This window comes from Pinus tabuliformis, chromosome 4_2 (assembly GCF_031772625.1).
Source record: "Pinus tabuliformis cultivar Carrire ecotype Pingquan chromosome 4_2, CPIR1, whole genome shotgun sequence".
In the NCBI taxonomy this organism is placed as follows: domain Eukaryota; kingdom Viridiplantae; phylum Streptophyta; class Pinopsida; order Pinales; family Pinaceae; genus Pinus; species Pinus tabuliformis.
This window is the reverse complement of record NC_142304.1, coordinates 769,434,721-769,458,008: the sequence shown is the minus strand read 5'-3', so window position 1 is coordinate 769,458,008 and position 23,288 is coordinate 769,434,721.

Here is a 23,288-nt window from a genome sequence, read left to right as displayed (position 1 = left end):
TTGGTTTTTCTATCAATCTTGTTGTTGGTACGATGTAAGACTCAAACAACACACTATGCATTCAATCCATCAACCCTTACTCCTTATTTGAACACAACCACTAAGTATGGCCACATGCATCTCTGAAATCATTTCTTTTATTCGAGTGTTGTTTTTTCAAGTTTGTGGTAGGTCTCTTCTCATCATTGTCATTGGGTGATAGTACCCAAGATTCAAGAAACATTTTTAGTGTGAGGATAGAAGGCTTCAAAGTGATGCCTTCATGGTTTCTGTTGAATAAGGCTTCTTATTTAGTGGGAGAGGAGTCACTATTAATTATCCCATCAACAAATGCCAGCCAACAAATAGAAAGAAAAGATAAGTTAATGATGTTAGTCTCTTCAAAAATGTTGTTTGTGAATACATATATGTGTGTGTGTGTGTGTGTGTGTGTGTGTGTGTGTGTGTATACACACATATATAAATATATAGCTATATATATAAGTATTCATGCCATTGAATGGTTTGCATAAGGATAAGTAACTTTATTAGAGAATAACCATGCACTTAAAAAGATCAAGAATACAAGAAACCATGATATTTTGTTAAACAATTTAGTAGGGAATTAACTAAATGTGGGAAGTTATATTAATTCTTGTAAATGCTTCCACGAGAACAAGGATAAATTAATCAGGGTAATTAGTGAAATATTTTCATGGGTGGTGAAAAATAAAAGAGAAAATTTAATTAGATTATTTTTTTGGAAAGTGGGATTTTCTTTCGAAACATGTAGTTTTGGTATAGAATTAACTACCTTATGTGTTTATAAGGCATAAGTCCTTGTTGAATAAAATATAATTAACTATGAAATTTTGGTTAATTAGAATAAATAAATCTTGTGGTGTTATTGAAAAGAAAAAAATGGTTCTGTGCTTAGTCATTGTAGAATATTTCCATGGTGTTGGTAAAGATTAGTTATTTAATAAATCCATGGAAAATATTCCCATGGATTCTCATGTGTAAGAGAGTTATTTTGAAAAAAAGAATACTTAGTTATGAGAAAATATAATAACCTATGCATAGATCAAATGCATAGAGATAATATAAGTCATAGGAATATTTCTTGGAAAGAATATGTTTTCCTTGTGGGTGAAAGAGAAGTCAAATGTGTTAATTCCTTTGCAACAGTTTTCAAAAGTTACATTTTTGGATGGGTGAAAAGATAAACAATTTGTGTCTTGTATATTGGATAGTTTAATTTAATTGCGTGGTTTAAGGCATAAAAGGTTAACATTTTTATTATTTTAGTTTTATGCCCAAAAGAAAGATTGATTATGTTACTTTCTTGAAAAAAAATGCATAAGAACTTTGTTATGATACTTTCTTGCTAAAAAATGCACGAGAATTTTGTTATAATACTTTTTTTGGAAACAAATGCGTAAGAGTGTTGTACATAAAAAATAGACAAACTATGTTGGGTTCTTGAAAATAACTATGTGAAAAGAACACATATGCAGAAGCATAAAAACAATAGTTTATTACATGCATGAAAATAGAACTCTTATGTTAGATCTTTTAAAGAGAAACATGGATTTTTGTGCAAAAAATAATAAGTACTATGTTAGATGCTGGAAAGTAAAACAAGTAATTACTTGCAATAAATGTAGTAGATTTCCTTTTTTAAAATAAATATATCTGCATGGAAGAAATAATGAATAACACATTAGTTTTGTTTTAGAGCAACGCATGTCTTTTTGCATATAATATATTTTGGAAATAGCTCTATCTTGGGAAAGATCCTTTTCGAAAAGGGAATTGCATTGGCATGCACGATAATGATGTCTATCATGTTAGCTTTCCCTTAGAATGGGGCATGTATTATTATGTATTATAATAATATTTATTTTATTGTAAATATTGCTTAGTTACATGCACAAAGAAGAATCTAAGGGGCTAACTCTCTTTGAATAAGATTTTATCTAATTACATGCACAAAAAACAAAGATAAGTTGCTAGTATCCTTTGAATGAAATGGATCATTATAGTGGTTTCCTTTGGATATGAACATGTGCTCGTGTGAGAATGATCATAGTAACGTGGTAATTATTCTGACATGCTTCATAACTATTTGTTTATACATGCACAATGTTGTTAGAAGAAGCATATTGTGATATTATATTTACATCTCATGTATGCACATGAATAGATATTAAAAGATCGCTTTTAAAGACTGATTATTGATTGATTAATGCTTTATCTAATCATGTTACCAAAGCTTGTTGACGACAATAATGATAGGAAAGGATGGTGGTTTGTGCAAAAGACAAATTATGTTTAACGTTGTGGCATATAAGAAATAATGGTCCATTATGATGAGTACGAGCTGGAGGATGGTCTAGTAATGGAACAATCATGCCACAATGATATAGAGAGTGGTGAATTGTGGGTAAATGGTTTCATGATAATTGTAATAGTTTTTAGCTAGGTATGTTTTATTTTGACGATATTTCATTGCAATATTTTATAGCAATGGATAAGTGATGGATTCCATTATAATCCATTGAGTGAGGGGTGAACACCCTCATGAGAGATGAATAATAACATTAAATATTTTTTTCTTTTCACCCTATGGGGTTTCCAGGGTATATCGGTGTTCAATGATGTGATTGATTATTATGTCAATTTGATGATGTTGATTCCTTATTTGATGTGATATTCATAATGTCAAGTATGTGATTAATTAATCTGGTTAAGGGAATCATGAAATGGATGCAAGGTTCATCATACAGGTTATGTTAATATACTACAACAATGGGTGTTAATGGTTATGTAAATTATTATTCCTCTATTGAAGGTTACTTTATGTATTGATGAACATTCTATATAATGGTTAATGAGGATTAGGAATAATGATTTGGATAATTACCTGTGGGTAATTTGTGTAAAAAAAAAAAAATTAACTCCCTGCATTTTCATGTGAGGTCATCGGGGGATGTTACAAGTGGTATGAGAGATAAAGGTTGCAACACTAACACCTTTGGGAATTTTTAAGCAAAAAGGAAATTGAGGTATGCTACTAGTGAGCATCAACTCAGGTATGATTCTAGCAATCTACATATTGATTTATGCAGTATACTACTTTTGACATGATATGTGTGATTCATGTTTATAACTGCATTGAGTAGTAAGTAATAAAGTCTGCTGCAAAACTATGTTCATGACATTTGAATCCTGATGAGGATAAAAGATAATAAAACCTTTGTCACACTTATGAACAATCTTGAACACTCACTAAGGAAAGTGACAATCAACTACCAACTTTTGCAAATATGGAAATATTAATGATACATTTAATGAACATGACTAAAGTTACAATGCACTACTTTTAATGAGTGAATGCATGAATGTAAAATATGGGGAATGTCCTTGAATAGGATGATAGAGTGTTTTAAAATGACATTGGAAGAACCCCTTTAGATATTGAAAATAAACAATGAGTCAAGTAGTGATACTTGATTGTAATAACTAATTGTTGATTAAGCCTTGTCATGGCTGCATTAAGATGGTTGGTAGTGGTGATTGGTTAGTGTTGCATGACTAACTAAAAATACTTATATGCATGAATTAGATTTTATTTAAGATTATTGAAAGTTGTGAATAAGTGGTTATGGTAGTTACTTCATTTGTTGGTCTATTGGTAACATTATACTATGGGAAATTGCAAATGTTTGAATTGTTACCTTAACTGTTATTGACGTATATACATTAATGAATATTTGCATATACGTTTATGCATGAAAATTTTGTAGACATGAAACTAAAATTATGAAAGTGAATACTTGTTTATGGCTAACATTGTTGATGGGATTAAGCACAGGTAGCTTAATGGAAACATGAAAAACGATGAAAGTAAAATGTTGCAATCCAAATTACAACCGTAAATGAGAAAGTATAATGTTATGATATGTATGATTTTGTTATTTGGAAAAATAAGAATGCATATCACATGTATGTCAGTTATGTTTCCTATCAAACTAGATATTATGGATCCATGTTGAGGGTTAAGTATAAATTCATGGTGTACATAAATCTTTCATTTGTTAATGATAATGTGCATATGGTTCATTATGTAAATCACTGAGGGAAAGAGTGCTAAAAGATAATTTTACATGCTAGATAGTTGTGAAAGGCCTAAAGGTGTTGGGTTGAAGGCGGTTGCCTTCCTAGAGGGCTTGATGGTACTTTCCTCCCCGAATTTCCTCTCCCTAGAGATAAATGATCTCAGTAAGGGAAAAGAGTTGGCCAAGATGGTGAAGAAGGTAAAAATCCTGAGGCAACTCTATTTATTTGGAGCCTACTGGAGGAGGCCCAAAATTCCTCATAAAAGGGATGCTGCCAGAGGAATAGGCAGGATGCTACTAAGAGGAATCTTGTATTTTACCTTGTGCTATCATTCCAATTCTTAAGTTGGTTGGCCAGTGGAATTCCATAATGGACATGGTATGGTCTCTGTCGAAGAACTATCTAGATGTCAAAATCACTCAATCTGGTTGTGGATACCAATTCCCATGGGCTAGGAGGAGCATTATTTTGTCAATGTGGTTCTCATAGAAGAACTAACCAGTTATGTGATGTTTTAAGAATGAATTTTATATATAATTGTGTAAACATGTTATGTACTTCTTGATAGGAAAGGAGCCTTGTGCTATTTAAGGAGTTTTTGGCAGTGGAGTTCCTTTATTGTATTACTAATCTTTTGAATGTCTTAGCAGGGGCTAGGACAATATGCACTTGGTGCATTTATTGATCATTTTGATGATTAAAGAGCTAGGTGCTCTCTGAGTAATTTTAGAAGTATTGTGTCGATGTCTTTAGTAGTAGCTAAGATAGTGTGCACATGGTGAAATGATTTATTAGTTTGACGATTAGAGTGTTGGTGCTCTCCAAGTACTTGTAGAAGTATTGTGATTGAAATATCACCTAACATTGCATAATTGATTGATAGTTAAAAGTATTTCATTTGAATGAAAATGTTGTGACTAATATGATTATGTTGTATTTGTTAGTCATATATTATAGGGTGCTTGTCATGGAGTGTGGTTGGGTTGCCAAAACATTCTTAGAGAACTTACATAAATGTAACCATGACTTTCAAGAGTAATGGGTAAGTAATGGTAAGTTGATATAGACATTTTATTTTTTATTTTATCAATTTGAATAATGGCCAAGTGATGGAGAGTAGAACTTGCAAATTTTTGCAACTATAAATTCTTATGACTATTGATTTTTCTTATGTTATACCATTATTATTTTAGCTTATTGATATGTATTGGAATGAAATCCTTCATTTTAAATAGGAAGTATCCCCTTTTGTGTGGTTTAGATTGTTATATTATGAGTAAATGTTAAAGTTCCAAAGAGAAAATAACACTGAAGACAGTGTTGTCTTTAAGGGGTGGAGGATGTAATACCCCTAAGTAGTTTTAATACATGAAATTAATATTAAAAATATTTAGTGTGATTTGAATGGTTTCCACCAGAAATTAGTTACAAACTAATTGTAATAAGTGAAACTAATTTACGTCGAAGTAAAATATCACTTCAGAACACTTTTAATAATCCAACTGAATCTGTTCATGAAGGTAGCATTTTGATACATTTTTGCGGCATATCTCACAGAGTTTTTTTCTCAGCACTTGAATCTTGAAGTTGTTGTCGGTCATTTCCTGTATTGTGACAGTATTTTTAGTTTTTGTAAAGCATTCCTTGCTTTACTCTTCACCTCTTATTCTGAGCAATGCTTGGTGGTGGAGCGAAGGTAGATTCCAAGTGTAGCAGTATTTTGTGTTTGGTTTTGTTGTCAAACTTATTGTTCGTATGATGCAAGACTCAAACAATACACTGTGCATGCAATCCCTTAGTCGTTAATCCTTATTTGAACATGACCACTAAGTATGGGGCATGCATCTCTGCACAATTTTTTTCTATTCGAGTGTTGTTTTACCAAGTTTGTGGCAATTCCATTATCATCATTGTCCTTGGGTGATGGTACTCAAGATTCAACATAATTTTTTAGTGTTAGGATAGAAGGCTTCAAAGCGATGCCTCCATGAACTCTGTTGAATAAAGGCTTGTTATTTAGTGGGATAGGAGTCATTGTTAATTAGCCCATCAACAAATGTCAACCAACAAATGGAAAGAAAAGATAAGTTAATAATGTTAGTTTCTTCAAAAATATTGTTTGTGAATATTTTTATTCTTAAAAATAATTATTCATGCCATCGAGTGGTTTGCATAAAGATAAGTAACTTTATTAAAGAATAACCTTGCACTTAAAAATATCAAGAATACAAGAAACCATGATATTTTGTTAAAACAATTAGCAAGGAATTAAGTAAGTATGGGGAGTTAGATTAATTCTTGGAAATGATTCCATGAGTACAAGGATAAATTAACGAGGGTAATTAGTGAAATATTTTCATGGGTGGTGAAAAATAAAAGAGAAAAGTTGATTATATTATTTTTCTTGGAAAGTGGGATTTTCTTTTGAAATGTGTAGTTTTGTATAAAAATAACTACCTTATGTGTTTATAAGACATAAGTTGTTGTTGAAGAAAAGATAACTAACTATGACCTTTTGGTTAATTAGAATAAATAAATCTTGTGGTTTTTTGAAATGAACACAATTGTTTTTTTCTTAGTCATTGTAAAATGTTTCCATGGTGTTGGTATAGATTAGTTATTTAATAAATCCATGGAAAAGATTACCATGGATTCTAATGTGTAAGAGAGTTATTTTGAAAAAAAGGAATACTTACTTCTGAGAAAATATACTAACTTATGCATAGATCAAATGCACAGGGATAATATAAGTCATAGGAATATTTTTTGGAAAGAATATGTGTTTCTTGTGACTGAAAGATAAGTCAATTATGTTAATTCCTTGCAACAGTTTGAAAAAGTTACATGTTTTGGTTGGTAAAAATATAAATGATTTGTGTGTTGTATATTGGATAGTTTGATTTAATTGCATGGTTTAATGCATAAAAGTTTAACTTTATTATTATTTTAGTTCTTATGCAAAAAATAAAGGTTTATTATTATACTTTCTTGAAACAAATCCATGAGAAATTTGTTATGATACTTTCTTGAAAACAAATGCATGAGAACTTTGTTATAATACTTTTTTTGGAAACAAATGCATAAGAACTTTGTACATAAAAAATTAGAGAAATCATGTTGGTTCTTGAAAATAACTATGTCAAAATAACACATATGCATAAGCATACAAACAATAGTTGATTACATGCATGGAAATAGCACTATTGTGTTAGATCGTTTAAAGAGAAACATGGATTTGTGTGCAGAAAATAATAAGTATTATGTTAGATGCTCGAAAGTAAAACAAGTAATTACTTGCAATAAATGCACTAGCTCTCCCTTTTTAAAATACATATATTTGCATGCAAGAAATAATGACTAAAAAATTAGTTTTGTTTTAGAGCAACGCATGTCTTTGTGCATACAATAGATTTTGTAAATATGTCTATCTTGGGAAAGATGCTTTTCAAAAATGGACTTGCATTTGCATACACAATAATGATTTCTATCATGTTAGCTTTCCCTTAGAAGGGGGCATGTATTTTTATTTATTATAATAATATCTATTTCATTGGAAAGATTACTTAGTTATATGCACAAAGAAGAATCTAAGGGGCTAGCTCTCTTTGAATAAGTTTGTATCTAATTACATGCATGAAAAACAAAGATAAGTTGCTAGTACCCTTTAAATGAAATGGATGGCTACAGTGATTTCCTTTGGATATGAACATGTGCTGGTGCGAGAATGATCATAGTAATGTGGTTATTATTTTGACATGCTTGATAATTATTTGTTTATACACGCACAATGTTGTTAGAAGAAGCGTGTTGTGATACTATATTTATATCTCATGTATGCACATGAATAGATATTAAAAGATCGCTTTTAAAGACTGGTTATTGACTGATTAATATTTTATCTAATCATCTTACCAAATCTTGTTGACGACAATAATGACAGGAAAGGATGGTGATTTGTGCAAAAGACAAATTATGTTTAACATTGCAGTAGATAACAACTAATGGTCCATGCTGATGTGTACGAGCTGCAGGATGGTCCACTGATGGAAAAATCATGCGACAAGGATATAGAGAGTGGTGATTTGTGGGTAAATGGTTTCATGATGATTGTAATAGATTTTAGCTAGGTATGTTGTAATTTAATGATATTTCATGGTAATATTTTATAACAAGGGATAAGCTATGGACTCCCTTATAATACATTGAGTGAGGGATGAACACCCTCATGAGTGTTTAATAATAAAATGAAACGTTTGTTGTTTTTCTCCCTACGAGGTTTCCAAGGTATATCGGTGTTCAATGATGTGATTGATTATTATGTCAGTTTGATGGTGTTGATTCCTTCCTTCATGTGATATTCATAATCTCAAGTATGTGATTAATTAATCTGGTTAAGGGAATCATGAAATGGATGCAAGGTTCATCATACAGGTTATGTTAATATACTACAACAATGGGTGTTAATGGTTATGTAAATTACTATTCCTCTATTGAAATTTACATTATGTACTGATGAACATTCTATGTAATGTTTAATGAGGATCTCGAATAAGGATTTGGATAATTACCCGTGGGTAATTTGTGTAAAAAAAAATTAACTCCCTGCGTTTTCATGTGAGGTCATCAGGGGATGTTACAAGTGTTATCAGAGCTAAAGGTTGCATCATTGGCACCTTTGGGAATTTTTAAGCAGAAAGGAAATCGAGGTATGCTACTAGTGAGCATCAACTCAGATATGAGTCTAACAATCTACATATTAATTTATGTAGTAGACTACTTTTGACATGATATGTGTGATTCATGTTTATAACTAGATTGAGTAGTAAGTAATAAAGTATGTTGCAAAACTATGTTCATGACATTTGAATAGTGATGAGCATAAAATATGATAAAAACTTTTTCAAAATTATGAACAATCTTGAACACTCGCTAAGAAAAGTGAAAATCAACTACCAACTTTTACAAATATGGAAATATTAATGATACATTTAATGAACATGACTAAAGTTACAATGCACTACTTTTAATGAGTGAATGCATGAATGTAAAATATGGGGAATGTCCTTGAATAGGAAAATAGATTCTTTTAAAAGGACATTGGAAGAACCCTTTTAGATATTGAAAATAAACAATGATTCAAGTAGTGAGACTTGGCTGTAATAACTAAGTGTTGATTAAGTCTTGTCATGGCTACATTAAGATGATTGGTAGAAGTGATTGGTTAGTGCTACATGACTAACTAATAAAACTTATATGCATGAATTGGATTTGATTTAAGCTTATTGAAATTTGTGAATAAGTGATTATGGTAGTTACTTCATGTGTTGGTCTATTGGTAACATTATACTATGGGAAATTGCAAATGTTTGAATTGTTACTTTCATTTTTATTGACATTTACACATTAATGAATATTTGCATATACTTTTATAAATGACTATGTTGTACACATGAAACTAAAATGATTTTGAAAGTGAATACGTATTAATGGCTAACGCTACTGATGGGATTAAGTAGAGATAGCTTAATGGTAACAAGAAAAACTATGAAAGTGAAACGTTGCAATGTGAATTACAACCGTAAATGAGAAATTATAATGGTATGATATGTATGATTTTGTTATTTGGAAAAATCAGAATGCATATGACATGTATGTTAGTTAGGTTTCATGTCAATCTGGATATTATGTACCCATGCTGAGGGTTAAGTATAAATTCATGGTGTACATAAATGTTTCTTTTGTTAATGATAACTTTCATATGGTTCATTATGTAAATCACTGAGGGAAAGAGTGCTAAAAGAGAATTTTACATGCTAGAAAGTTTTGAAAGGCCAGGAGGCCTTGGGTTGATGGCGGTTTCCTGCCCGGAGGGGCTGATGGTACTTGCCTACCCGAATTTCCTCTCCCTAGAGATAAATGATCTCAGTGAGCGAAAAGAGTTGCCCAATATGGTGAAGAAGGTAAAAATATTGAGGCAACTCTATTGATTTGGAGCCTGTTGGAGGAGGCCCAAAATTCCTCATAGACGGGACGATGTCAGAGGAATAGGTAGGACACTGCAAAGAGGAATTTTGTATTTGACCTTGTGTGGTCATTGGAATTATTGAGCTAGTTAGCCAGTGGAATTCCATAATGGAATTGGTATGGTCTCTATTGAAGAATTGTATAGATGTGAAAATCACTCAATCTGGTTGTGGAAACCAATTCCCATGGGTTGGGAGGAGCATTCTTTTTCCACTTTGGTTCTCATAGCAGAACTAACCAGTTATGTGATGTATTAAGAATGAATTTTATATATAATTGTGTAAACATGTTATGTACTTCTTGACAGGAAAGGAGCCTTGAGCTCGTTAAGGAGTCATTGGCAGTGGATTTCCTTTCCTGTATTACTAATCTTTTGAATGTCTTAGCAGGGGCTAGGATAGTATGCACTTGGTGTATTTATTGATCATTTGTATGATTAAAGAGCTAGGTGATCTATGAGTACTTTTAGAAATACTATGTTGATGTATTTAGTAGGAGCTAAGACAGTGTGCACATGGTGCAATGATTTATCAGTTTGATGATTAGACTGTTGGTGCTCTCCAAGTCCTTGTAGAAGTGATATGATTGAAATATCACCCAACATTGCATAATTGATTGATATTTAAAATTATTTCATTTGATTGAAAATGTTGTGACGAATATGATTATGTTGTATTTGTTAGTCATAAATTACAGGGTGTTTGTTATGGAGTGTGGATGGGTTCCCAAAACCTTCCTAGAGAACTTACATAAATTTGACCATGAATTTCAAGAGTAATGGGTAAGTAATGGTAAGTTTATATAGATATTTTGTTTTGTATTTTATCAATTTGAATAATGGCCAAGTGATGGAGAGTAGAACTTGCATATTTTTGCAGCTATAAATGCTTATGACTATTGATTTTTCTTATGTTATATCATTATTGTTTAGCTTATTGATATTTCTTGGAATTAAATCCTTCATTTTAAAGGGGAAGTATCCCCTTTTGTGTGGTTTAGATTTTTATATCACGAGTAAATGTGAAAGTTACAAAAAGAGAATAACACTAAGGACGGTGTTCTCTTTAATGGGGGCTGATGTAATACCCCTATGTAATTTTAATACATGAAATTAATATTAAAAATATTTAGTGTGAATTGAATGGTTGCTGCCAGAAATTAGTTACAAACTGATTGTAATAAGTGAAACTAATTTACGTCGAAATAAATATCACTTCAGAACATTTTTAATAACCTAATTGAAACTGTTCATGAAGGTAGAATTTTGATACATTTTTGCGGCATATCTCAGAGAGTTTTTTTCTCAGCACTTGAATCTTGAAGTTGTCATCAGCCATTTCCTGTATTGTGACAGTATTTTTAATTTTTTTAAGGCATTCCTTTCTTTACTCTTCACCTCTTATTGTGAGCACTATTTGGTGGTGGAGCTGAAGGTGGATTCCAAGGGTAGCGGTATTTTGTGTTTGGTTTTGTTGTCAATCTTGCTGTTGGTACGGTGTAAGACTCAAACAATACATTGTGCATGCAATCCCTGAGTCTTTACTCCTTATTTGAACATAACCACTAAGTATGGCCGCATGCATCTCTGGTCTCATTTTTGTTATGCGAGTGTCATTTTTCCAAGTTTGTGGCAAGTCTCTTCTCATTGTTATCATTGAGTCATGGTACCCAAGATTCGAGATAAATTTATAGTGTGAGGATAGATGGCTTCAAAGAGATGCCTTCATGAAATTTGTTGAATAAAGGCTTGTTATTTAGTGGGAGAGGATTCATTGTTAATTAGCCCATCATCAAATACCAACCAGCAAATGGAAAGAAAATATAAGTTAATAATTTTAGTTTCTTCAAAAAGATTCTTTGTGATTTTTTTGTTAAAAATAAGTATTAATGCAATCGAATGGTTTGCATAAAGATAATAACTTTATTAAAGAATAACCCTGCACTTAAAAATATCAAGAAGAAAAGAAACCATGATATTTTGTTAAAAACTTAGCAGGGAATTAAGTAAGTATGGGAATTTAGATTAATCCTTGGAAATACTTCCATGAGTACAAGGATAAATTACCCGGGGTAGTTAGCGAAATATGATCATGGGTTGTGAAAAATAAAAGAGAAAATTTAATCAGATTATTTTTCCTGGAAAGTGGGATTTTCTTTTGAAATGTGTAGTTTTGTATAAAAATAACTAACTTATGTGTTTATAAGACATAAGTCCTTTTTGAATAAAAGATAAGTAACTATGACCATTTGGTTAATTAGAATAAATAAATCTTTTGGTGTTCTTGAAAAGAACACAATGGTTTTGTGCTTAGTCATTGTAAAATATTTCCGTAGTGTTGGTAAAGATTAGTTATTTAATAAATCCATGGAAAAGAATCCGATGGATTTTCGTGCGTAAGAGAGTTATTTTGAAAAAATGAAAACTTATTTATGAGAAAATAAAATAACCTATGCATAGATCAAATACACAAAGATAATATAAGTCATAGGAATATTTTTTGGAAAGAATATTTTTTTCTTATGGGTGAAAGATAAGTCAATTGTGTTAATTCTTTTGCAACAGTTTGCAAAAGTTACATGTTTTGGTGGGTAAAAATATAAATGATTTGTGTGTTGTATATTGGATAGTTTGATTTAATTGCATGATTTAATGCATAAAAGGTTAACATTATTATTATTTTAGTTCTTAAGCCCAAAATAAAGGTTGATTATGATTCTTTCTTGAAACAAATGCATGAGAACTTTGTTATGATACTTTTTGAAAACAAATGCATGAGAACTTTGTTATAATACCTTTTTTGGAAACAAATGCATAAGAACTTTGTACATAAAAAATAGAGAAACTATGTTGGGTTCCTGAAAATAACTATGTGAAAAGAACTCATATGCAGAAACATAGAAACAATAGTTGATTACATGCATGAAAATATAGCTTTTGTGTTAGATCTTTTAAAGAGAAGCATGGATTTGTAAGACTATTGTGTTATATATTTTAAAGAGAAACATGGATTTGTGTGCAGAAAAGACTAAGTATTATGTTAGATCCTAGAAAGTAAAACAAGTAATTACTTGCGATAAATGCAGTAGCTTTCTATTTTTAAAATACATATCCACATGCAAGAAATAATGATTAACACATTAGTTTTTTTTTTGAGAAATGCATGTCTTTGTGAATACAAAAGATTTTGTAAATAGCTCTATCTTGGGAAAGATGTTTTAGAAAAGGGACTTGCATTTGCAAGCACGATAATGATGTCTATCATGTTAGATTTCCCTTAGAAGGGGACGTGTATTCTTATCTATTATAATAATATCTATTTTATTGGAAAGATTACTTAGTTACATACACAAAGTAGAAGCTATGGGGCTAGCTCTCTTTGAATAAGTTTTTATCTAATTACATGAAAAAGAACAAAGATAAGTTGCTATTATCCTTTAAATTAAATTGATGGTTATAGTGGTTTTCTTTGGATATGAGGATGTGCTGGTGAGAGAATGATCATAGTAATGTGGTAATTATTTTGACATGCTTGATAATTATTTGTTTATACATGCACAATGTTGTTAGAAGAAGCATGTTGTGATATTATATTTACATCTCATGTATGCACATGAATAGATGTTAAAAGATCGCTTTTAGAGACTGATTATTGATTGATTAATACTTTATCTAATCATGTTACCAAATCTTGTTGACAACAATAATGATAGGAAAGGATGACGATTTGTGCAAAAGACAAATTATGTTTAACATTGTGGCAGATAAGAACTAATGGTCCATGCTGATGAGTATGAGTTGTAGGATGGTCCACTGATGGAAAAATCATGCCACAAGGATATAGAGAGTGGTGATTTGTGGGTAAATGGTTTCATGACGACTGTAATAGCTTTTAGCTAGGTATGTCATATTTTAATGATATTTCATTGTAATGTTTTATAACAATGGATAAGGGGTGAACACCCTCACGAGCATTTAATAATAAAATTAAGCGTTTGTTGGTTTTCACCCAACGAGGTTTCCAGGGTATATCGGTGTTCAATGATGTGATTGGTTATTGTGTCAGTTTAATGATGTTGATTCCTTACCTGATGTGATGTTCATAATTTCAAGTATGTGATTAATTAATCAAGTTAAGGGAATCATGAAATGGATGCAAGTGTCATCATACAGGTTATGTTAATATACCACAACAATGGGTGTTAATGGTTATGTAAATTACTATTCCTCTATTGAAAGTTACTCTATGTATTGATGAACATTTTATCTAATAGTTAATGAGGATCTCGAATAGTGATTTGGATAATTACCCGTGGGTAATTTGTGTAAAAAAAATTTAACTCCCTGCATTTTCATGCAAGGTCATCGAGGGATGTTACATAATTTTAATAAATCATTAGTATTTGAGAAATATCTATTATCTCACCTACTTATTTTTTAGATTATGAAAAATATATAAAATATTTTATTTTTAATTCTATATATAAATCTCATATATATATATATATATATATATATATATATATATATATATATATATATATATTATAAATATTTATTTATTATGATAAGGGTTATATAAATTTTTATAGTATAAAATAAATTTTATTTTAAGTTATATAATAGGTTTATGTTTAAGTATTAGGTGGTTTACATAGTGCATTTTATTAGATATCATTTTTGGGATTCAACTGCGTTAAGTAAGTCATTCACGTATGACCATTTCCATGAAAGGTTTATGTTATATTTGAAGAATGATATGCTGTGAAGATTGTCAATCAGCACTTTGGTCACTTACATTTATATTTATATAAAATTTAAAATGTTTAAAAATAGTTTATTTTTATTAATGTTTTATTGGTGGTAGTAGAATTTTAGTGTTCACTTAACAAATTAATTATAAAATTGTTATTTTGTTTATAATAGTTTGTTAGTGTTGATCCATTTTTCAATAAGAGAAATGTTAGATGATGAATTTTCCCATGTAATGAAATAAGGTTGTTTAGTTTTATGAGACATGGTTACTTTATAAGTAAATATTGGTCAATGTGATAATGAAGGTATCTAGATTTAATGCCTATTTAAAGTATATGGTTGTATTAATTGTTAATGTATTGTTGCAATAATGAATTTTATGAAAAATTATGAAATAAAATAGTTTCCTTCTTTTTTATAATTTATTTAATAATAGTAATTACGTGGAAGACATTCTCTCTGTGGGTTCTCGCTGTGCAGAGACTGTTCACTATAGCGAATCAATTTCGTCCTCTTCCCACCTATTAAAATTTGACACATGGCTAGTTTATTTTTTCCCTTGGCGGACTTCTTCATTGTTTCTTTTGCGGTTCTTCATAATTGTAGACCGGAGAGCCTTTCCTTGACAGGCTGTCTAGATTTTTCCCTGGTGGGCTTGTTCCAGGGGTTCTCCTGGGCATTTGTTCTTTCGGAGATACCACGGGCTCATGAGGAACTGTGGGATGTGAGCAAGGAGGGTCGCTTCCCATCGCTTCCCATCCGATGTGCTTGCGGCTGCGAGAAATGTCACTGGATGCCCAGCTTTGAAGCCACGTGCTTCGTTTGCAATTATCACTTCTTTGACTAAACATTGTGATTTTACTTCAGTGCCCCCTCACCCTCGTCGCATTGTTCATGTTCACGGATCTGATAGTCGATTCAACCATAAATAATTCAAGAAACCACGTGGCACAACCTGCGTTTTGGTCCAATGGTCTAAGTCTAATACATGGTACAAGTATGAACCATGCTTTGAATTCTATAACGACGTCTTTATTGCAATGTTTGAGATGAAGTGGCTTAACAGGACTTACATAATGTTGTTTCTTATGGTAAATTCTAAGATGACGTGGCCTAACATAAATTATTCCAAGAAGAAAAATTGGTAGACTTTTAGTCATTCCAGATTGCAGGTTGTACAGTAACCATTCTGGATTATAAGATTGAAAATTTGAAAAAAAATTCAAAAGTTTGAAAGTGCATAGGTTGACCAAATGGGTCATATTCCTAGGGAGAGAACGTTTCTTGTTTTCCTCTTTGTAGGGCATGATATTTAGTCCCTACCATCTGGCAATGGCCAGGGACTATAGTAATCCAAAAGTGTTGCTATAGCATTAGTTCCAATCCGTTCAACTCTGTTATACGGTGATTAGACCAAAGTTTTCAACTGCGTTGTGTTTGCTATTGCCGGGATAAACCAAAGTCTTCGAATTTAATATGGTTTGCCATCTTATTTGGCCTCTTCCAGAGGCAGAAGAGGCTGGAGCATAGCCTATTTTGCTTTAGCCCCATTTATTGTTACTGACCGTCAATGGTTTCCATATTAATGTTGACATTAGTTTAGCAATATGAAATGCTAGCAGAATTACAGAGTATGGAAGTGTTAAACTGGACTAGAACTAATTTATGAGTGGCTGAAGTTGCCACTTGTTGCCATCGGTTACTGCATTTTGCATGCTTCGGTGTCTGCATGTTGATTCGGTGTCTGCATGTTCATAATTGTGTTACAGCTCTTATACTATCTCTATCATAGCAGAATGAAGAAAGAGCGTGTACGGTTAGTCTTATCTGATACGGTCTGGTGACCTGAGGAGTCAGGATGAGAGTGACGAGTCAGTACTCAATACTGCATGGAAGAGGATCATACAGTGCGCAAGAAGATCATACATCGTACAGTGAGTTGGTGGTACTTCAGTTGCTCTTAGTATTTACGCTGGCTTCTCTGGCTTCTTTATGCAAGTAGGTCTGGATTCTTTCTGCTGGTAGGTTCTTCCTCGCCCAGAGACGCACAGAGAAGAGAAAAGGATTCAGTGATGATATTACTAAATACAAACAACTATTATGTCTATCATGTATTAGCACCGGAACTCTGGCGGCTAGCACTTCGACCGTGAAAACGAGCGCCAACAGAAGGACAGGAGAAGCAAAGAAGAGTGAAGGCGAAGTGCACCTGATCCTGCCAGCTCCAACACAGCAGGTCCAAGCAATAGGCCGAAGCCCTCTCGTTCGGACCCTCTACGGATTCCCTCCCAGTTAGCCCAGCAACAGCAGCCGCAACAGCAATTGGAAGAGAAAAAGAGAAGAGTATTCACTCCGCTACCCTACCGGCTTAGCTTCTTGGCATGGTGAGCTTTAAATCAATTCTTGCAAATCATTCGCAGAATAGTGCGGTAGATAGCCAAGATCTTCCAATAGACAACCTCTGAAGAATTCAATGAGCTATAAAAGCCAGTTAGTTGAATATCTTACAATAAAATACCTACAAAACAATAAAGATATATGTTGCAGAAGGATACCTAGGTATAACACACAATCCCAATCACAATTCCAATCCCCAAAAAGGAAAAAGAAAAAACAACAGAAGGGGACATGCATACATACCAGATATCTTCAGGAATACTGTATCTGATGAGTTCTTCATTTTAGAACTTATCAATGCGCATTACCTGTACTTGCATTACCTGAGCTTTACCTGATCATTGCTCCATGGCACTGAAAGTTCTTCAGCTGAGACCTGCGAGCAACCTGAACGCAGAGTTGTGGCCCTCAGCCTCCATATTCGATGATAATGACGTTGATTGAACTCTCTAACTGTATTTTTTTTTGTTCATCACGAATTTATTGCAAAGAATATCAACTAATCTGCAAAAATAGGGTTGCATCTCCACAAACAAACGAGCACCAGAATAAGCTTTGCTCTTGCTCTCCTTAGAGCATAAGCAGATTTGGTTGTTTACAGTAAAGACGATAATGACAATGCTTACAGATTGGGTTGCTTATAGTGAAGGCCATAATGACAATGGTTACAGCGAAGGCGATAATGGCAATGCCACGGACAACTCGTTAGTCTTGCTGAAGCCGATACCTGGGCATAACAATGACGGAGTTAAAGCGAATTTGACATGTTACATTAACCATGCATGCAGCCAATGATTTATGTGCACGGTGTTATGCTCTAGGAAAACATGCGACCAATGAATTATGTGCACAGGTGTTATGCTTTGGAAGAACATGATAATTTGAGGTCGAGCTTCTTGCGAATCTTTGTGCTAGTATGTTGTAATTATTCTAAGATCTCACATTGAATGTCGGCTATCTTTTTTCTTTGACCTTCAAATCGATGAAAAGAATGACCAGTAATGTTAACTGTAATTATCAATATTGACTTATTTATGATTTCTTTGTGTAATTTAAATATACATGTACAACAATGAGTCCTATTTGATTTTATGCTTAATGAAGTTTGACGCTGGGTTTTAAGCCAAGTCTCAATCACTAAATAGAGATTATTCCCAAAGATTTCTTTTCCGCTCAAGTTCACATGAAAAAAAGCAGCAGCTTTAATTTTTAAAAAGAGAAAAGCAGGTTCAACGAAGCCTTCTTGTGCGTCGCAATTATACAAACATATATATATGCAAAAATTGTAGTTTTTACTTCATTCATTATTTGATTTTATGCTAAATGAAGTTTGAAGCTGGGGTTTTAGCCAAGTCTTAATCACTAAATTAGAGATTATTCCCAAAGATTGCTTTTCCACTCAAATTCAAATAACAAAAAAGATTTCTTTTCAATCGATAACTGGGTGATCACTTCGGGGCTTGGCTTTTTGATCACATTTTCTTCTATTTATATGTCTGCAATGAAAGGCAGGCCCATCATACCCTTATTTGACCATCTTTATTACCGAGCACTCTTTTAGGAATTTAAAACGTAATTACGTATATAAATAATGAACAACGGATATGGCTATAAAGTCGAGGGGCCGCCATTGAGAGGGAGAGGTGCCACAACACCAAGGGCAAGGGAAGCAACACGAGTAGTTCAAGATGCAGTGAAAGATGAAGAGCATAAACAGTTGCATAGACAGTTGAAGAACCAGTAGTTTCACTCGAAATGAACACGCACTTGGTTGAATACACGACTGAATACATGCACTTGGCTGAATACAAGCACTTGGATAAATCGTAAGGTTAAGCAGGTGGAAAGTGAATTGTAAAGGTAAAGGGAGGTAGCTCATTGCATTGATGCACTCCACAAAATAACGACTTCCCGCCCTAAAGGCCGGTTCAGGACTGGTCTATAGCTGTACCTGACCTCCTAAGAAGATGAATGAATCCAAGCAAGCGGTCTAGGTTTCAAACATATATATTGGAATACATGCAAAAAATTGTATTTTTTTCATTCTTCAGAAGATCTTGCCTATCTACCGCACTATCCTGCAAATGATTTGGAAGAATTGATTGAAAGCTCACCATGCCAAGAATTTAAAGCTCACTAAAGTTTCCCTTAAGGTCCTGATACTACCACTTGGATTTGGAACTTACATGCTGATGCTCACGATTTTGATAGCCATACTAATAATTTGGAAGAGATTTCTCACAAAGTCTTTAGCGCTCATTTTGTTCAACTAGCCATCATCTTTATTTGGCTAAGTGGGATGTACTTTCACGGCGCTCGTTTCTCCAATTATGAAGCATGGCTCGCTGATTCCACTCACATCAAATCCAGTGCCCAAGTAGTTTGGCCAATAGTAGGCCAAGAAATATTGAATGGGGATGTAGGTGGAGGTTTTCAATGGATACAAATAACCTCTGGGTTCTTCCAGATTTGGCGTGCATCTGGAATAACCAGTGAATTACAACTTTACTGCACTACAATTGGTGCATTGATATTTGCAGCGTTAATGCTTTTTGCTGGTTGGTTCCATTATCACAAAGCTACCCCAAAATTGGCTTGGTTCCAGGAAGTAGAATCCATGTTGAACCATCATTTAGCAGGGTTACTAGGACTTGGATCTCTATCTTGGGCAGGACACCAAATATACGTCTCTCTACCCATTAACCAACTTCTAGACACTGGAGTGGATCCTAAAGAGATACCACTTCCTCATGAATTTATTTTAAATCACAATCTTTTGGCTCAACTTTATCCCAGTTTTGCTGAGGGATTGACCCCATTTTTAACCTTGAATTGGTCAGAATATTCAAACTTTTTGACTTTTCGTGGAGGATTAAATCCAGTAACGGGGGGTCTATGGTTGACCGATACTACGCATCATCATTTGGCTATTGCAGTTCTTTTCCTGATAGACGGTCATATATATAAGACCTATTGGCGCATTGGCCATAACCTCAAGGACCTTTTAGAAGTTCATAAAGGTCCATTTACGGGGGAGGGCCATAAAGGTCTTTACGAGATCTTAACTACCTCGTGGCATGCTCAGCTAGCTATTAACCTAGCTATGTTAGGATCTTTAACTATTGTTGTAGCTCACCACATGTATTCGATGCCTCCCTATCCATACCTAGCTATTGATTATGGTACCCAACTCTCTCTGTTCACACATCATATGTGGATTGGTGGGTTTATCATAGTTGGTGCTGCTGCACATGCAGCGATTTTTATGGTAAGAGACTATGACCCAACTACTCAATACAACAATTTATTATATCACGTTCTTAGACATCATGATGCAATTGTATCACACCTCAACTAGGTATGTATATTCTTAGGTTTCCATAGTTTTGGTCTGCATATTCATAATGATACTATGACCGCTCTAGGACATCCTCAAGATATGTTCTCAGATACTGTTATACAATTACAACCTATCTCTGCGCAATGGTTACAAAACACTCATGCTTCAGCACCTGGTTCAACAGCTCCTGGTGCAACAGTGAGTACCAGCTTAACCGAGGGAGGTGGTGATTTGGTGACAGTAGGTTCCAAAGTGGCTTTGTTACCAATTCCATTAGGAACCGCGGATTTTTTGGTACATCACATTCATGCATTTACTATCCATGTGACTATTTTAATCCTACTTAAAGGTGTTCTATTTGCCCGTAGCTCTCGTTTAATACCTGATAAAGCGAATCTGGGTTTTCGCTTTCCTTGTGATGGACCTGGTAGAGGAGGAACATGTCAAGTATCTACCTGGGATCATGTCTTCCTTGGTTTATTCTGGATGTACAATGCAATTTTGGTAGTAATATTCCATTTCAACTGGAATATTCCTTGGTCCTGGAGGTACAATCTCAACCACTTGCCCATCCTAGAGTAGTTAGATGGGGAAGTAGAATCAATCCTTGTTCATACATAGGTTTTTCCGGTACAAAAATGAGCCACTTCGAATAGGTTCATCGCTCCGGCCCAGAATACAATTAATCTGGCATGAGCCACGTGAGCCCCAAGCAATTTACCCGACAAATTGATAAGTCAGGCATTACCGGCCCACCAAGGGAAACCAGTGGTTTCTTGATCACGACCATCTAAAGCTATAGTTCCATTAAAGAGCGTTTCCACGGGGTAGGACCTCCTCAGGGAATATAAGGTTTTCATGAGGCTGATCTTGAGCCGCCATCCAAGCACGAATACCTTCGTTCAGGAGAATATTTTTTGTGTAGAAAGTCTCAGATTCAGGATCTTCTACTGCACGAATCTCTTGGGAAACAAAATCATAGACATGTAAGTTTAGAGCTATACTAACTACTCCAATGGCACTCATCCATAAACCGGTCACTGGAACAAATAGCATGAAGAAATGTAACAAATGTTTATTGGAAAAAGCAACCCCAAAAATCTGGGACTAGAAGCAGTTAGCAGTGACCATGGAATAAGTCTCTTCGGCTTGAGTCGGGTTAAAAGCACAGAACGTATTTGCACCATCACCATCTTCAAATAAAGTATTTTCCACAGTAGCACCATGAATAGCGCATAGAAGAGCAGCACCCAATACTCCAGCAACTCCCATCATATGAAATGGATTCAAGGTACAATTATGAAAACCTTGAAAGAAGAGGATAAAACGGAAAATAGCTGCTACACCAAAACTAGGTGCAAAAAACCAACCGGACTGTCCCAATGGATAGATCAAAAATACAGAAACAAAGACAGCAATTGGAGCAAAGAATGCAATTGCATTATAAGGTCGCAATTGTACATATCGAGCAAGTTCAAATTGACGTAACATGAAACCTATTAGACCGAAAGCACCGTGAAGAGCAACGAAGGTCCGTAGACCACCTAATTGACACCAATGAGTCAAATCTCCTTGTGCTTCGGGACCCCATAATAGCAGCAAAGAATGTGCTAAACTATTAGCAGGAGTAGAAACTGCGGCAGTTAGTAAATTACAACCTTCCAGATAGGAACTGGCCAATCCGTGAGTATACCATGAAGTCACAAAGGTTGTACCCGTGAACCATCCACCTAAGGCAAAATAGGCACAAGGAAAGAGCAATAGACCAGACCAACCCACAAAAACGAAACGGTCTCTGCGTAGCCAGTCATCCATACTATCAAATAAAGTTTTTTCTTCTTTAAAAGACTTTCCAAGGGCTATAGTCATAGCGATCCTCCTATTTCACTATTTCGACCATTTCCGAGCACCCGATATGATCAAAAGGTATACAATGAATTGGGGACAATTTTTCATCCATCATCCTTTCAAAAAAAAATAGGCTTCCGAAGATTCGTTGTTGGAACAAATATTTGAAACTGGACCGAACCAATTCGATATAGGTAAATGCATGATCGCTCGATCCCGAGTTTTCAGAGTTCCTATCTGATCCTCGAATCACCTATTGAATAACATCTATGGAACAATTTAAGGGGAGGGAAGTGCGCTTTCTGCCTTCCATTGACCAGATTCTATTCACAATATATATTCCATTCAATATTTTTTATTCATTCTCGTCTTGAACCTTCTGCAAAGCAACAAAATGAAAAGGAGTATTTCTATTCTCTCTCATCCATCTCTATGTATACTACATCGTGGTCCGATACAAATGAGTCTACGGGTAGGAACGAGTCGATTTTTTCATAACTCATAGAGCTAAATGAAATGACTCCAAAGTTCTTCTCCTTCTATAGCAAGAAGTTATATATTGAACCATTTTGATCCAAAAGTGAAACCCTTTTTTTCCCTTTTGTTTTCTCTTTTCACATCTTAATTTCGATCCGTTTCTCACCGGTGTAATCACCATACGATACATTCATATGAAAATATTTAGTACATCGTAACAGAATCACATATTTTATTTGTGTATCAATTTCATCTAAACAGAGAAAATAAATTGTCCGTAATTCGGCTCGGAATGGACTTGCTTCAGGATCTATATCTCTTCCTGTCCAGGGAAGGGAGAAGAGATCA